This window comes from Malania oleifera, chromosome 13 (genome assembly GCF_029873635.1).
Source record: "Malania oleifera isolate guangnan ecotype guangnan chromosome 13, ASM2987363v1, whole genome shotgun sequence".
In the NCBI taxonomy this organism is placed as follows: Eukaryota; Viridiplantae; Streptophyta; class Magnoliopsida; order Santalales; family Ximeniaceae; genus Malania; species Malania oleifera.
In genome coordinates this window covers 50329969-50348450 of record NC_080429.1, presented here as the reverse complement: position 1 = coordinate 50348450, position 18482 = coordinate 50329969, and positions in this window count along the sequence as shown.

The window sequence follows — 18482 nt, the reverse complement described above, 5'->3', positions numbered from 1 at the left end:
ATTCTTACATTCGAAGCAAGCCATCATTGTGTCCCTGGCTGAGATCATCGTTCCCTACGGCTCGGATTCTTACATTCGAAGCAAGCCATCATTGTGTCCCATGGGCTGATCATCGTGTCCCTACGGCTCGGATTCTTACATTCGAAGCAAGCCATCATTGTGTCCCATGGCTGGATCATCGTGTCCCTACGGCTCGGATTCTTACATTCGAAGCAAGCAATCATTGTGTCCCATGGCTGGATCATCGTGTCCCTACGGCTCGGATTCTTACATTCGAAGCAAGCCATCATTGTGTCCCATGGCTGGATCATCGTGTCCCTACGGCTCGGATTCTTACATTCGAAGCACGCCTAATTGTGTCCAATGGCTGGATCATCTGTCCCTACGGCTCGGATTCTTACATTCGAAGCACGCCATCATTGTGTCCCCATGGCTGGATACATCGTGTCCCTACGGCTCGGATTCTTACCATTCGACGCACGCACATCCTTGTGTCCCATGGCTGGATCATCGTGTCCCTACGGCTCGGATTCTTACCTTCGAAGCTAAGTCCATCATTGTGTCCCATGGCTAGATCAATCGTTGTCCCGTAAGGCTTTCGGCTTCTTACATTCGAAGGCCAGCCATCATTGTGTCCCATGGGATCACGGTCCCTTCCGGCTCGGATTCCTTACATTCGAAGCAAGCCATCATTGTGTCCCATGGCTGGATCATCGTAGTCCCCTACGGCTCGATTCTTACATTCGAAGCAAGCCATCATTGTGTCCCATGGCTGGATCAATCGTGGTCCCTACGGCTCGGATTCTTACTTCGAAGCAAGCATCATTGTGTCCCATGGCTGGATCATCGTGTCCCTACGGCTCGGATTCTTACATTCGAAGCAAGCCATCATTGTGTTCCTCCATGGCTGGATTCATCGTGTCCCTACGGCGCGGATTCTTTACATTCGAAGCAAGCCATCATTGTGTCCCAATGGCTCGGTATCACATCGTGTCCCTACGGCTTCGGATGCTTACATTCGAAGGCAAAGGCCATCATTGTTCCCAATGGCTGGATCACGTGTTCCCTCCTACGGCTCGGATTCTAATTCGAGCAAGCCAATTGTGTCCTCATGGCTGGATCACACTCCTGTTCCCTATGGCTCGGTTTTCTTACATTCGAGCAAGCCATCATTGTTGTCCCATGGCTGGATCAAATCGTGTCCCTACGGCTCGGATTACGTACATTCGAAGCAAGCCAGCTGTGTCCCATGGTGTACCAGGCTGGATCATCGTGTCAATACGGATCTCGGATTTCTTACATCGAAGTGCAGCCAACATTGTGTCCCATGGGCTGGATCATCGTGTCCCTACGGCTCGGATTCTTACATTCGAATCAAGCCAATCATTGTGTCTCATGGCTGGATCATCGTGTCCCTACGGGCTCGGAGTTCTTAACATTCGAAGCAGGCATCATTGTGGTCCCATGGCTGGATCACACATCGGTGTCCCTACGGCTCGGATTCTTACATTCGAAGCTAAGTCATCTTGGGTCCCATGGCTGGATTCATCGTGTCCCTAACGCTCCGGATTCTTACATGTCGAATCAAGCCAATCATTGTGTCGCCAGTGGCTGGATCACATCGTGTCCCTACGGCTCGGATTCTTACATTCGAAGGCAAGCCATCATTGTGTCTCATGGCTCGGATCATCGTGTCCCTAAGGCCTCGGATCTCTTACATTCGAAGCAAGCCATCATTGATCCCATGGCTGGTCATCCTGTCCATAGGCTTTAGGGAAGCAAGCATCAGTGTGCCCTGGCTTATCATCGTCCCTACGGCCGGATTCTTACATCGAAGCAAAGCCATCATTGTGTCCCATGGCTGGATCATCGTGTCCCTAGGCTCGGATTCTTACATTCGAAGCAGCCATCATTGTGTCCCAGGCTGGATCATCGTGTCCCTACGGCCTCGGATTCTTACATTCGAAGCAAGCCATCATTGTGTCCCATGGCCTGGATCATCGTGTCCCTACGGCTCGGATTCTTACATTCGAAGCAAGCCATACATTGTGTCCTATGGCTGGATCATCGTGTCCTAGGCTCGGATTCTTACATTCGAAGCCAAGCCATCATCCGTTGTGTCCCATGCTGGATCATCGTGTCCCTACGGCTCGGATTCTTACATTCGAAGCAAGCCATCATTGTGGTCCCATGACTGGATCATCGTGTCCCTACGGCTCGATTCTTACATTCGAAGCAAGCCATCATTGTGTCCCATGGCTGGATCATCGTGTCCCTACGGCTCGGATTCTTACATTCGAAGCAAGCCCTCATTTGTGTCCCATGGCTTGATCACTCGTGTTCCTACGGCTTCGGTTTCTTACATTCGAAGCAAGCCATCATTGTGTCCCATGCTTTCGATCAGCGGTGTCCCTACTGCTCGGATTCTTACATCGAAGCAAGCCATCATTGTGTCCAATGGCTGGATCTGTGTCTCCCCTTTTAAACTACCGAACCGCTCCCCGCTCGATTCTTACATTTCGAAGCAAGCCATCATTGTGTCCCATGGCTGGATCACGTTTCCCTACTGCTCGGATTCTACCTTCGAGCAAGCCATCAGTTGTGTCCCCATGGCTGTATCATCGTGTCCCTACGGCTCGGATTCTTACATTCCAAGTCAGCCTCATTGTGTCCTATGGCTGGATTCATCGTGTCCCTAACGGCTCAGATTCCTTAATTGAAGCAAGCCATCATTGTGTCCCCATGGCTGGATCTCGTGTCCCTACGCTCAGATTCTTACCATTCGAAGGCAAGCCATCATTGTGGCCCATGGCTGGATCAATCGTTTCCTAACTCTCGCATTCTAACTTCGAAGCAAGCCATCATTGGTTCCCAATTGCTGGATCATCGTCCCCTACCGCTCGGATTCTACATTCGAAGCAAGCCTCATTGTGTCCCATGGCTGGATCTCGTCTCCCTACGGCTCGGATTCTTACATTCGAAGCAGCCATCATTGTGTCCCATGGCTGGATCAATCCATTCCCGTCCCTATGGCCCTCGGATTCTTTACATTCGAAGCAAGACAGCATTGGTGCCCCATGGCTGAATCATCGTGTCCCTAACCGGCTCGGAGTCGGCACATTCGAAGCAAGCCCATCATTGTGGCCCATGGCTGATCATCGTGTCCCGAACGGCTCGGAAATGCTTTACCATGCGAAGCAAGCCATCAGTGTGCCCATGGCGGATAATCCGTGTCCCCGCCGGCTCGGAGTCCTTTCACATTCGAAGCAAGCCATTCAGTTGTTGTCCCATGGCGGGATTGGGGCAAGCGTGGTCCCCACGGCTCGGATGCTTACATTGCGAAGCCGCCCAAACATTGTTGTCCTCCCCATGGCTTGGAGTCATTCGTGTCCCTACGGCTCGGGATTTTCTTACATTCTTCGAAGCAAGCCATCATTGTGTTCCCATTGGCTGGACATCATCGTGTGCCCCCTACGGGGCTCGATTCTGTATACTGCGAAGCAAAGCCAACAGGTGGGGGTGTCCCATGGCTGGAATCAATCGTGTGTTCCCTAACGGCGGCGAGATTCTTACAGTCGCAGCGAGTCATCAGTGGAGTGTCCCCATGGCTAGAGCAATCGGTGGTGGTCCCTACGGGGCGCCGGAGTCCTACTTTCGGACGCAAGCCATCATTGTGGCCCATGGCTGGATCACATCGTGTCCCTACCGCTCCGGATTCTTACAGTCGAAGCAAGCCATCATTGTTGTACCCTGGGGCCGGGATCATCGTGTGCCCTACGGCTCGATTCTTACAGTCGAAGCAAGCCATCATTGTGTCCCATTGGCTGGCAGCGGTGTTCCTACGGCTCGGGATTCTTACATTCGAAGCAAGCCCCCCATCATTAGTGTATTCATGGGCTGAAAGCATCGGTGTCCTAAACGGCTTGTTTTTCGGATATTCTACATTCGCAAGGGCAAGGCCATCATTTGTGTCCCCATGGGGAGATCATCGTGTCCCTACGGCCGCGGATTCTTACATTCGAAGCAAGCCATCATTGTGTCCCATGGGCTGGATTCATCTGTCCCTACCGCTCGGATTCTTACATTCGAAGCAAGCCCATCATTTTTTTTGTTCCCCCAAATGGCCTGGAGCAACGGGTTCCCCTACGGCTCCGGATTCTTCCATCGAACAGCCATCAGTGTTGGCCCATGGCTGGATCAGCGGGGCCCCCCTACGGCTCGGATTCTTACAGTTCTAAGCAAGCCCATCCCATTGTGTCCTATGGCTGGATCAGCGTGTCCCCCCGACGGCTTCAGATTCTTACATTCGAAGCAAGCCATCATTGTGTCCCATGGGCTGGATCATCGTGTCCCCTACGGCTCACAGACTCGTAACAATTACGAAGCAAGCCAATCAATTGGTGGTCCCCATGGCTGGATCATCGTGTCCCTACCGACGCTCGAATTTCTTACATTCGAAGGCAAGCCATCCATATAGGGGTCCCCATGGCCTGGAGGATGCATCGGTCTCCCCTACCAGCTCCGGTATTCTTACATTCGAAGCAAGCCATCATTGTGTCCCATGGCCTGGGATCATCGGATCCCTCGGCTCCAGATTCTTACATTCGAAGCAAGCCCTACTACTGTGTCCCATGGCCTAGATCCATCGTGCCGCTGACGCTCGGATTGTCTTACATCGAAAGCAAAGCCATCATTTGTGTCCCATGGCTGTCATCACATCGTGTCCCTACGCTCCGGATTCTTTACAATTCCTCGAATGCACGCATCATTTGTGTCCCATGGCTGGATCATCAGTGTGCCCTAAACACGGCTCGATTCTTACATTATTCGAAGCAAGCCCATCAGTTGTTCCCCCAGGCCTTTGGGATCATCGTGGTCCCTAAACGGCTCGGATTCTTACAATTCGAAGCAAAGCCAACATTGTGGTCCCATGGCTGGATCCATCGCGTCCCTACGGCTCGATTCTTTACAATTTCGAAGCAAGCCAACATTGTGTCTACATGCGGGATCATCCTGTCCCCCCCCCCCTATGGCTTCCGGTTTTCTTCCATTTCGAAGCAAAGCCATCAGGGAAGCCGTTGTGTCCCATGCCTGGATCATCCGTGTCCCTACACGGCTCGGATTCTTACATCGAAGCAAGCCCCCTCATTGTGGTCCCCATGGCTGGATCATCGTTTCCCTACGGCTTGGATTCTTACTTCGTAAGCAAGCCATCATTGGTGTCCCATGGGCTGGTCATCCGTGGTGCCCCCTACGGGCTCGGATTCTTTACATCGAAGCAACGCCAACATTTGTTTCCCCAATGGCTGGATCATCGTGTCCCTACGGCTACGGATTCTTAACCTTCGAAGCAATCCAACATTGTGTGTCTCAATTGGCTGGGATCATCCCTGTCCACCCTAGGGCCTTCGGAATTCGTACAATTCGAGCAAATCCCGATCATTGTGTCCCATGGCTTGGATCATCGTGTCCCTACGCCTCGATTCTTACATTCGAAGCTAGCATCATTTGTGTCCCATGGCTTGGATCAATCGTGTCCCTAACGGCTCGGTTTCTTAACATTACGAAGCCAAGCCATCCATTGTGTCCCCATGGCGGAATCATCGGGGGGTCCCTACGGCCGGATTCTTACCTTTCGAAGCACGCCATCTTGTGTCCCAATGGGCTCGATCAATCGTTGTCCCCTAGGCTCCGGAGGTCTTAACATTCGAAGCAAGCCATCATTGTGTCCCATGGCTGGATTCATCCGTCCCTAAGGCCCCCCCTCGGATTTCTTACATCGAAGCCACCATCATTGTGCCCCCAGGGCTGGAAGCATCCGTGTCCCTACGGCTCGGATTTCTACATTCGAAGCAAGGCCAGCATTGTGTCCCATGGCTGAATCATCCGTGGTCCCCTACGGCTTCGGATTCTTACATTCGGAAGCAATCCATCATTGTGTTCCCATGGCCCTGGTCATCGTGTTCGCTTAAAACGGGCTCGGATTTTCTTAACATTCGAAGCAAGCCATCATTGTGGTCCCATGGCCCTGGATCCATCGTGGCCCCTACGGCTCGGGAAATTCCCTTACATTTCGAAGCAAGCCAACATGGTGTCCCATGTCTGGATCATCGTGTCCCCCCCTAACGGCTCGGTATTCCTTACAATTCGAAGCCCAAAGCCCAACATTGTGTCTCATGGCGATCATCCTATCCCTGTTCCGAGTGCCCGTCGGATTCCTTACACATTCGAAGCAAGCCATCTTGTGTTCCCAATGGCTGGATCATCCGTGTCCCCTACGGCCGGATTTCTGACATTCGAAGCAAGCAACCATGTGGTGGTCCCCAATGGCTGGAGTCATCGTGTCCTAACGGCTCGGATTCTTTACATTTCGGAAAGCCAAGCCTCATTGTTGTCCCATGGCTGATCACATCGTGTCCTACGCTCGGGATTCCTTACATTCGAAGCAGCCATTCCCAAATTGTGTCCATGGCTCGATCATCGTGTCCCTTACGAGCGTCGGATTCTTAACTTCAAGCAAGCTCATTGTGGTGTCCCATGGCTGCTCATTCGTGTCCCTCCCTACCACCGCTCTGATTCTTTGTACACTTCGAAAGCAAAGCCATCATTTGGTCCCATGGCTGGGGGAGCACACATCGGTGTCCCTACGGCTCGGATTCTGACATCGAAGCAAGCCATCAATTGTGTCCCATTGCTGATGTCCAGCGGTGTCCTAGAACGGCTCGGGATTCTTAAAAACATCCCAAGCAAAGCCATCAGTGGGTTCCTAATGTGGCCTTGATCCACCGGTGTTCCCCTACGGGCGTCCGATTCTTACATTCAAGCAAGCCATCATTGGGGTCCCATGGCTGGATCACATCGTGTCCCCCGACGGCCTCAAGTCTTTACAGTTATTCGCAGCAAGCCATTCATTGTGTCCCAGGGCCTGGATTCAAATCGTTTTCCCCCTAAAACGGCTCGATTCTTTACATTCGGAAGCCAGCCATCATTTGGGGTGTCCCATGGCTGATTCATCGTCTCCCTACCGCTCGGATTCTGTACAGGCGGGGGAAGCAAGCCATCCATTGTGTTACCATGGCTGGATCACAATCGTCTCCCTACGCTCGGATTTCTTACATTCGAAGCAAGCCATCATTGGTGGATAACAGGGCTGGATCATCGTGTTCCTACGGCCTCGATTCTACATTCGAAGCAAGCCACATGTGGTCTCATTGGCTGTATCATCCTGTCCCTATGGCCTCGGATTTCTGACATTCGAACGCCCAAGCCATCATTTGTGTCCCATGGCCTGGAGATCAATCGTGTCGCCTACGGCTCGATTTCTACAATTCGAAGCAAGCCACATTGTGTCCCATGGCGGGGGGATCCATCGTGGTTCCCTTACGCTCGGATTCTCACTTCCGAAGCAAGCCATCATTGTGTCCAATTGGCTGGATTATAGTGTCCCCTACGCTCGAGGTCTTTTACACTCGAAGCAAGCCATCAGTTTGATCCCATGGCTGGAGCCAATCGTGCCCTACGTCCCGCGATTTCTTACATTCGAAGCAAGCCACATTGGTGTCCCATGGCTGGAATCATCGGTCCCTACGGCTCGGTTCTTAACATTCGAAGCAAAGCCAACATTGTGTCCCTCAACCATGGCCTGGATTCATCCTGTCCCTAAGGCTCCAGGATTTCTTACATTTCGAAGCAAGCCTCATTTGTGTCCATGGCCGGTCATCTGTCCCCTTACGGCTCGGATTCGTACATTCGAAGCAAGCCATCTTGTGTCCCCATGGCCTGGATTCATCTGTTCCTACCGCTCGGATTTCCTTACATTCGAAGCAAGCTTATTTTTTTTTTTTGTTTTTTTTTTTGTCCCCAAATGGCCCCTGGATCATCGTGTTCCCTACGGCTTTTCCGGGATTCTTACATTCGAAGCAAGCCACCATTGTGTCTCATGCTGGGGACAATGGAATCATCCTGTTCCTAGGGCCCCCCCCCCTTCGATTCATCTTACATTCGAAGCAAGCCATCATTTGTCCCATGGCTGGGATCATCGTGTCCCTACGGCCTCGATTCTTACAATTCTAGCAAGCCATCCATTGTTTGTCCGGAAAGGGAAGAGAAAAAAACTGGGCGGGGATCATCGTGGCCCTAAAACGGCTCGGATTCTTACATTCCGAAAGGCAAAAGGCCATCATTGTGTGTCCCCCATGGCTTGGATATCATCTGTCCCTACGGCCGCCGGATTCTTAACAAAGTCGAAGCAGCCCATCATTGTGGTCCCCATGGCTGGAATCATCGTGTCCCCTCCGGCCCTCGATTCTACATTCGAAGCAAGCCATCATTGGTGTCCATGGCTGGATCATCGGTCCCCTACGCTCGGATTCTTACATTTCGAAGCATAGCCAACATTGGGGGTCTTCATGCTGGATTCATCCCGGTCCCTATGGCTCGGGGATTCTGGACATTCGCAGCAAGCCATCATTTGTTCCCAATGGGCTGGATCAATCCGTGTCCCTACGGCTTCGGATTTCTTACATTTCGAAGCAAGCCCTCTTGTGTTCCCATGGGCTGGGGGAGCATCGGGTCCCTACGGCTCCCGGAATGTCTTAACATTCCGAAGCAAGCCATCATTGTGTCCCATGGCTCGATCATCGGGGTCCCCTACGGCTCGGATTCTTTACATTCCGAAGCAAGCCAACATTGGGGGTGTCCTCCAATGGCCTTGATCATTCCGTCCCTAGGGCGTGATTCTTACATTCGAAGCAAGCCATCATTGTGGGCCCAGGGGGCATGGACAGCGGGGGGCCCTACGGCTCGGGATTCCCTACATCGGAAGCAAGCCCCCCAAGCAGGGGTGGTCCATGGGCTGGATCATCGGTGGTGCCCTTACCGGCGGCCTCGGAAGTCTTACAGTCGAAGCAAGCCATCCATTTGTTCCCATGGCTGGGATCATCGTGGCCCCCTGACCGGCTCGGATTCTTTACAAAGTCGAAGCAAGCCAGCCATTGACATTGTGTCCCCAATGGCCTCGATGCAGCGGGTCCCCCTCACGGCTCGGATTCTTTTACATTCGAAGCAGCCCATCATTGTGGTCCCATGGGCTGGATCATCCTGTCCCTATGCCTCGGATTCTGACATTCGAAGCAAGCCATCATTGTGCCCCATGGCTGGATCATCGTGTCCCTACGGCTCGGATGTCTTTACAGTCGAAGCAAGCCATCATTTCATTGTGTCCCATGGCTGGGATCATCGTGGTCCCCGACGGCTCGGATTCGTTACATAGAAGCAAGCCATCATTGTGTCCCCATGGGGCGTGGATCATCCGCCCGGTACTATGGCGCAGGATTCTTACCTTCGAAGCAAGCCCATCATTGGCCCCATGGCCTGTTCAATCCGTGTCCCTACGGCTCGGGGATTCGTACATTCGACGCAAGCCCTCAATTGTGTCCATGGCCTTGGATGCATCCGTGTCCCCCTACGGCTCGGATTCTTACATTCGAAGCAAGCCCATCCATTGTGGCCCCAGGGCTGGATCATTCGGGTTTCCCAAACGGCTCGGATTTTCTTACATTCGAAGCAACAAGCCATCATTGTGGTCTCCCATTGGCTGAGCATCGTGTCCCCTAGCGGCTCGGAATTCTTACAAATTCGAAAGCAAGCCAACATTGTGTCCCAATGGCCGTGGATCTCGTTTCCCCCCTACGGCCGGATTCTGGACATGCCGAAGCCCAGCCAACAATGGGTGTCTCATGGCTGGGATCATCCGTCCCTTAGGCCTCACGGATTCTTACAAAATTCGAACCAAGCCAGTCATTGGGTCCATGGCTGGATCATCGTGTTCCCTACGGCTCCGGAAAAATTCTTACATTCGAAGCAAGCATCCATTTGTTTCCCATGGCTGGATCATCATGTCCCTACGGCTCCGATTTTCTTACATTCCGAAGCAAGCCTCATGTGGTCCAATGGCTGGATCATCGTGGTCCCCCCCCTACCCGTGCTTCGGATTTCTTACATTCGAAGCAGCCATCATTGTGTCCCCATGGGCCTAGATCATCGGTGTTCCCTACGGCTCGGATTCTTACATATTCGAAGCAAGCCCATTCCATTGTGTCCCATGGCTTGGATCATCCGGGTCCCTAACCGCTCGGATTCTTACATTCGAAGCAAGCCTCATTTTGTGTCCCCATGGCTGGGATCATCCGTGGTTCCTACGGCTACGGATTTCTTACATGCGAAGCAAGCCCCATCATTGTGTCCCCCATGGCTGGATCCATCGTGTTCCCTACGGCTCGGGATTCTTTTAACATTCCAAATTCCCACGCAAAGCCCATCAGTGTGTCCCTATGGCTGGATTCATCGGGGAGTGTCCCTTAACGGCTCAGATTCCGTTACATTTCGACAGCAAGCCATCATTGTGTCCCATGCTGGATCATCGTTTTGTTTCCCCCCGACGGCTTCAGACTCGTTACATTCGAAGCCAGTCCATCTTTTTGTGTCCCAATGGCTGGATCATCCGTGTTCCCTAACGGCGCGAATTCTTACATTCAAGCAGGCCCATCCTTGTGTCCCATGGGCTGGATCACAATCGTCCTCCCTAGCGCGTCGATGCTTTCCAGTCGAAGCAAGCGAAAGAAAAGCAATTGTGCCCCCCATGGCTGGAGCAATCCGGTATCCCTACGGCTCAGATTCTTACATTCGAAGCAAGGCCATCCCATTGTGTCCCATGGGCCGAGATCAGCGTGTCCAACGGCTCGGATTTCTTACATCGAATCAAAGCCATCATTGTGCCCCATGGGCGTGGATCATCCGTGTCCCTACGGCTTCGGATTCTTACATTTCGAAGCAAGCCCCATCATTGTGTCCCCATGGCTGATCAGCGTGTCCCTACGGCTTCCGGATTTTAACAATTCCGAAGCAATCCATCATTTGGTTTCCTCATGGCCTGGATCATCGTGTCCCCCTCGACGGCCTCGGAATTCTTAACATTCGAAAGCCAAGCATCATTTTCCATTGTGTCCCCCATGGGCTGGATCAATCCGTGTCCCTACGGCTCGGATTCCTTTACATTCGAAGCCAAGCCAAACCAATTGTGTTCCCCATGGCTTGGATCATCGTGTCCCTACCCGGCTCGGATTCTTACATTCGAAAGCAAGCCAACATTGTGCCGCATGGGCCCCGGGGATCATCCCTGTCCCTAGGGCTCGGATTCGTACATTCCGAAGCACGCCCATCTGTGTCCCCCCATGGCTGATCATCCGTGTCCCTACGGCTCAGATTCTTACATTCTAAGCAAGCACATTGGTGTTCCCCCATGGCGGATCACACATCGTGTTCCCTACGGCTCAATTCTTACATTCTAAGCAAGCCATCATTGTGTCCCCAATGGCTGATCAAATCGTTTCCTACGGCTCCGAAATTTCTTACAAATTCGAAGCCAAGCCATCATTGTGTTCCCCATGGCCTGATTCCATCGTCGTCCCCCTACCGCTCGGGATTCTACATTCGAAGCAAGGCCATCATTGTGTCCCATGGTGGATCATCGTATCCATTCTCCCTACACGGCTCCAGATTCTTGACATTCGAAGCAAGCCCCATCATTGTTGTCCATGGCTAGATTCACCATCGTGTCCCTAACGGCTTCGAATTCCCTTACATTCGAAGCAAAAGCATCATTTGTCCCATGGCTGGATCATCGTGTTCCCTACGGCTTCGGATTTCTTTACCTTCGAAGCAGCATCAGTGTGTCCCATGGGCTGGATCACATCCTGTGTCCCCTACGGCTCCGATTCCTTACAATGGAAGCACGCCATCATTGTTTCCCATGGCCTGGTCATCGTGTCCCCTACGGCTCGATTCCTTACATTCCCGAAGCAAGAGCCCCATTCATTGTGGTCCCAATGGCTGGATCATCGTATCTACTGCTCGGATTCCTACAAACATTTCGCAGCAACCATCAGTGTGTCCCCATAACTGGATCATCAATGTCCCTTTACGGCCTCGATGTCTTAAACAGATTCGAAGCAAAGCCATCAGTGTTGTCCCATGGCTGGATTCATCGGTGGTTCCCTACGGCTCGGATTTTCTTACATTCGGAAAGCAAGCCAGCATTGTGTCCCATGGCTAGATCATCGTGGTCCCGACGGCCCGCGGATTTCTTACATTTCGAAGGGCAAGGCCCATCCATTATTTGTGTCCCCATGGCTGGATCATCGTGGTCCCTACGGTTCGGATTCGTTAACTTCGCAGCAAGCCATCATTATGGCCCCATGGCCTGGGGGATCAGCGTGTCCTAACTGACGGCTCACGGATTCGTACATTCCGAAGCAAGCCTCCATTGGTGGCATTGTGCCCCCATGGGCCTGGGATCATCGTGTCCCCTACACGGCCTCTCGGATTCCTTACAATTCGAAGCAGCCATCCATTGTGCCCGTGCCCCCAATGGCCCTGATTCATCGTGTCCCTACCGGGCTCGTCCGATTCTTACACAATTTCGAAGCAAGCCATCATTTTTGTCATTGTGTTCCCATGGGCCCTGGATCATCGTGTCCCTACAAGCTCGATTCTACAATCGAAGCACAGGCCATCATTTGTTGTCCCCAATGGCCTTGGATCATACGTGTCCCTACAAGCTCGGATTTTTTTTTTCTTACATTCGAAGCCAAGCCTCATTTGTGTTCCCATGGCCCTGGAATCATCCGTTCCACCTAAACTGGCTTCGGATTCTTACAATTCGAAGGCAAGCCATCAAATTGTGTCCCATGGCCTGGAATCATTGTTCTCCCCTATGGCTCGGATTCTTACATTCGAAGAAGCAAGCCATCTTATGTCCCCAATTGGCTGGATCATCGTGGTCCCTTATACGGCGCGGGAGTTCTCTTACATTCGAAGCAGCCTCATTGTGTCCCTGGGCTGGATATCAGCGTGGTCCCTAACGGCTCGGATTCTTCACAAAACATTCGTAGCAAGCCATCATTGTTTGTGTTCCCATGGCTGTGTCACATCGTAATCCCTACGGCTCGGAGGCCTTACAATTCGCACAAGCCCCTCCCCCCCTGCGTAAACCCTCAAACCTGGGATTCTCCGTACATTCAGTGCAGATCGTCTCTGGTAGGCAGAAATAAACAACTCTTGATTAACCTGAAAAGCTATAGGGAGTTGAATGGCTTGGCTAAAATAGGTGTCTTTTATCTTTGCAGGCTTGTTGCTACAAAAACGTAGGAGAGTTTTTATCATTACATTGAAGCAACTAAGCGTACAAAGAGGGGCAGCTGTAGACACCCTATTTTTGCCCTAGCCAAATAGAACGAGGGGTTCCCTTTTTATTATTATTATTATTAGTATTTTAATTAGTTTATTTATTCTTACTATTATTATTATTAATTTTCATTAGTCTTATTATTATTACTATTATTACTATTTTATTTATTATTATTATTATTATTATTATTATTATTTTTCATTAGTATTATTATTATTACTTTTATTTTTATTTTTTACTTCTATTTTTATTATTTATTATTATTATTATTATTATTATTTATTTTCATTGCCATTAATATTATTTTTAACTTTTATTATTATTAGTATTTTTATCTTTATTAGTACTATTATTATTATTATTTATTTCTATTATTATTATTATTATTATTATTATTTTGTTATTATTTTACTTATTTTTATTACCTTATTATTATTATTATTATTATTATTATTATTATTATTATTATTATTACCATAATAGTAGTTATACTCATAATATTATTTCCAAAAGAAAAATACCATAAAAAGAAAATCAAAAAGGAAAGGTTTTTAGGGTTGTCAAATTTTTTTTATATAAGGATGATACACAGAGGCCAAAACAGCAAAAAAAAAAAACACAAAGCGCACAGCAGCGCAGTCGAAAAAAAAAAAAATTTTGCTTCTTCTTCTTGGTCTTCTTCTTCTTCCCTCATCCACCACCATCATTCATCTCACCTCTCTTCCATCTATCTTAGTATGCACGATTCCCAGCCACCATAGCTGCCCTCTCTGGCAGAGCCTCACGGCTCTCTGCAACACTCCACGTCCATATCCCTCCCAGCACCAATCACCTAGCCTCCCCTCTTCACACCGCTAGCAGCAGCGACCACCAGCACCAGTCCCAGCCGCGGCTGTCTCCGACCTCTCCACAGCAACCGAGAACCATCTTCACACCAAAACTCCACGGCCAGCGCAGCCGCAGCCCCTCTGCAACTCCACCGCAGCAGCCATCTCCGGTGGGCAGCAGCAGAGACTCGCACACAGCGCACACACTACACACACGCACACAGCACGCACACACAGAAACGCACACACACTGCACACACACACACACTGCACACACACTGCACACAACACACAAACAGCACACACATCACACACACACACAGCACGCACACACAGAAACGCACACACACAGCACACAAACACTGCACACACACTGCACACTCACACAGCACACACACTGCACACAACACACAAACAGCACACACATCACACACACAACACACATAGCACACCCACCTTGCTCTTTGCGATACATATATATACATATATATATATATATATATATATACATATATTTTTTTTTTATTATTATGTTTAGTTTATTGTGTGATGCTTATATTTGTTATTATGTGTTGGTATTATGTTTATATTTATCATTACGTTCATACTTACTATTGTGTTTTTCTTTATTATTATAGTATTAATTGTGTTTATATTTATTATTATGTTTACATTTACTATTATGTTTATGTTTATTATTATGTTTACATTCATTATCATGTATAGTTTATTGTTATGATTCTTTTTATTATTATATATTATGGTAGTGTAGAGTTACGTATTGTGTTATTATGTTAGTTTAGCATTTTAGTTTATTATTGTATTATTATCTTTATTTTAGTGTATTATGTTTGTATTTACTATCATTTTTAGTTTATTATTAGGGTATCATTATTATGTAGGAAGGTAGTTTACTATTATGGTATTTTATTAATTACTATGGTAGATTGTTATTATGTAATTATTATTATTGTTTATGGTAGTTTCTTATTATGGTAGTGTATATGTATATATATGATATTATGGTATTTCAGTATTATTATTATGTTTATACTCAGTACTATATATTATATTATTTTTAGTATTTTAGTACATTATGGTATTTTTATTATGGTATGTTTAGTATTATACATTATTATATTAGTTCATTTTTATAGTAGTTTATTATGTAGTTTATTGTTATGATATTTTATTATGTATTATTTATTATTATTATTATATTGTTATGAAGTTTTACTACATATATTAGTATGATGTTATTATGATATTATATACTACAATTATAATATTGCATTGTATTATTAATATAATATTATTAGTACAAGGTTGTTATTATATTGTTTTCAGTGTTGTTACTATTATTTCTGTTTTATTATCACTAATATTAAATATGTTTAGTATTTTTGTTTCTTTGGTATATTTTTATTTTGTGTTGCATATTAGGGTATTTATTTTTATTATTATTTATTTTCATGTGTGTATATCCCTATGATTTTATTGCGGGGGTATGAGCTTTCAGGCATCACGTACCCTAAGCTCTGAGGGAATATATATGTATATATTATCTTCATTTATTTATTATTTTATTTATTTATTTATTTATTTTTTTACATGTATTTGTAAATTCATAAAAAAGGAGTAATCAAAAGACTTATTAGATTAACTTAGGGATAATTTCAAATTAATTAGGTACCGTTCGTAAGAACGGGCGCGTAGGGGGTGCTTGTACCTTCCCCTCGCGTAACCGAACTCCCGAGCCTAACTCTGGTAACATAGACCCGTTCTACCCCTAACGGGGTAGTAATTATGTGTTCTAACCGCACCAAAAGGTTAGTGGCGACTCCGACATACAATATTTTCCTTGAAAATTTAAAAATAATTTTAATTCCGCCGCCCGGGGCACACGCGCTCCCGGGACGTCGTGACATTAGGTATAGGGGTTGTGATGGTTAAAAGGCTTGGGACGTGGTTCAAGCTTAAAATATAAGACCCTAGTATATGCATTCCCAATACACTATCTTGTTATACTAAGAATCTAAATCCACTTCCAAATGGACAAGGAACTTGTGCCTAGTAAATAATTCCTACTACTTAATTTATACTTGAATGTAAAACTTTAAGCTAAGCATACCTTTTGTCCATTACACATGCCTGAGCCTTAGGGAATCAATCTTGCCATATATAGTTATATACCCTAAGCTCATTCCAAAACATAAAAGCCTGATCAAATATTAGTCATCACTCTAGGCTTAAGCACTATTGATCATAAACACCTATTCTACTAGTGCTAATTAATACGTATCCTTATGATTATATACAAAGGATGCCTTCCAATCTCCAAAAAGCATTGTTCACAACCGGCATATATATCCTTAATACTCTTTGCCCAAGTTTGGACATGATTACTTGCACGAAAATATTTTGAAAATTTTCTAGCATCTTCTAAATACTCTTCTGAACATAATAGAAATTTAAATCCTTAAGAGTATTTATCCTATACTAATCTCGTAAGCTCACAAAATTTAAGTCTAATTCATTAGAGCCTTATATTCAGAGAGATGAGCTGAATGGTTAAGTTGGTTGCACTAGGTCTCAATCTAGTTGAATACATAAAATTCAAGTAGACCTATGCACATGTAGTTTAAATAAAAACCATTCCAATTTATGCCTCTCACAGTTTGAAGATCATAATAAAAGAGGCAGACATTGGCTTATCACACCTAAACGAATATTCATTGGGAATTTTTGGTCGGATACGCCTAAAGAAATCAAAGCCAAGCTTGAATCATTGAAAATCTTAAAACACTTGACTAAAGAACTTGAAAAATAAGAAAAAACATAATATGGATTATTGCATAACTTAGGGGGAGCATTTATCTTTTATTGTTATAAATTGAAATGTTCTCTTGATCTTATATTATATTATGTGCTCATATGCCTTTATGGGAACTGAATTGCACATTGCTATCCATAGTGCATTGATTTAAAAAATAAAAATAAAAATTGTTGGATAGTTTTATTTTACATGATTTGTATTTGACCTAATAGTTTATTTTACATGATTTGTATTTGAGCTACCTAATTGCATGCTTGTATTGAATGTCTCCTGCATGGCAGATGTAGTGGAAGTGAATTACATACTGGTAGTGGAATTTAGGTTGTTCCATGCTTTATATGAATATTTTGTTGAGAATAACCAGCTATCAGGTACAAGTTTTATAGGAAAATGTCCAATTTACAGACAACATGCTGCCAAAATTTCGTAAAATTTTCCCAAAATTAAACCTTGTACAAAGATGATTATGATAAAATTAAAGTTAAAATATTTTTGAAAGGATGAGTAAAAACAAAATGAATATTAAATTTCATCCTTGCATAACCATCGAGAATATTTAGGGGAGCCCAGCTCCATCCCTAGAGAAAGAACATAAAAGAATCACATGCATCATTTCGCTTTTTGAAATATTGAAGCTCTTCTCAAAAATCTTGAACATTATATCTAGTACTTAAAGCTTAATGATCTAATATGGACTGCTCTTGGTTTATGAACATTAAATCATGCCTTATGCATGCTTTCCAATGCATGTATGAGCTATAGGGATGGTTATACTGGTTGCATAATAGAGCAAATTAATCTTTATCCAGTACATTCATTTTAAGAGAATTAAAATGATTGCTTATACTACTGAGCATAGTAAAGTTAGTTTTTAACTATTATAAGCAATTTATTTCATTTAAGCTAAGATTCAAAATGACAAGGGGAGCATACAAAATTAAAAGTCCTATCATATCATGTTCACCCACACTTTTAGCTTAGTTTTGTTTTGAGATCACTGTGGCATGTGCTTAATTGTATTTTTTATTGAATATTTTTAAATGAAAATATATTACTTTGCCACACGTTTTTTTTTGGCCATATGATCTTGCTTTTGATTGTTAATTTTTAGGATTAGTATGGCTGCATTTTTCTAGTCATATTTTTTGTGTTCCTAAATGAGATACTAGAAAAATTTTGCATGCATGATCTTTAAAGTTTCTTTTTCAGCAAGCACACCCCCAATACCTTTTGACAATATCATAAGGGGGATGCATATATTTATACACACACACACACACACACACACACACACACACACACATATATATATATATATATATATATATTTACATATATTTTTTATTATTTGGCAAGAAATGATTTTACATATGACATATCTTATTTTCTTGGCTTATGTGTTTAAATGCTATATCTTTGTTAGTTTTAAATTATGCCCACATGCCATATATAAAGGAGGGAAAATTTTTCTACGCCTAATTGTTAAAATGGGGGTGTTCTCCTTTGCTAAGCTTGTTTTAAATGACCATTTTTTTTTTAATACTTAGCCTAACCCTTTTGTTGATGCCAAAAG